This window comes from Austrofundulus limnaeus, unplaced genomic scaffold, assembly GCF_001266775.1.
Source record: "Austrofundulus limnaeus strain Quisiro unplaced genomic scaffold, Austrofundulus_limnaeus-1.0 Scaffold42, whole genome shotgun sequence".
Classification (NCBI taxonomy): Eukaryota; Metazoa; Chordata; class Actinopteri; order Cyprinodontiformes; family Rivulidae; genus Austrofundulus; species Austrofundulus limnaeus.
The window spans coordinates 350,791-351,061 of NW_013952444.1; positions in this window are offsets into that span (position 1 = coordinate 350,791).

Consider the following 271-nt stretch of genomic DNA (forward strand, 5'->3'; position numbering starts at 1 on the left):
GTTGTGTACAAAGTAACTGTGTCAGTGTATATTTATACTTCTCATCCAAACACAATTAAATTCACTCTATTCAGGAAATACAATTTATCAGGATAGCATATTTTCTTTTAGTAATAACAACTCGGAATAAAATAGGAGTAACGACTTTCTACTTCTTACCTTTTTAAAAAATGTAGTGAGTAGAAAGTACAGATAATTGTGTAAAAATGTGAAGAGTAAAAGTAAAAAGTACACTGAAAAATAATTACTCAAGTAAAGTACAGATAACCAA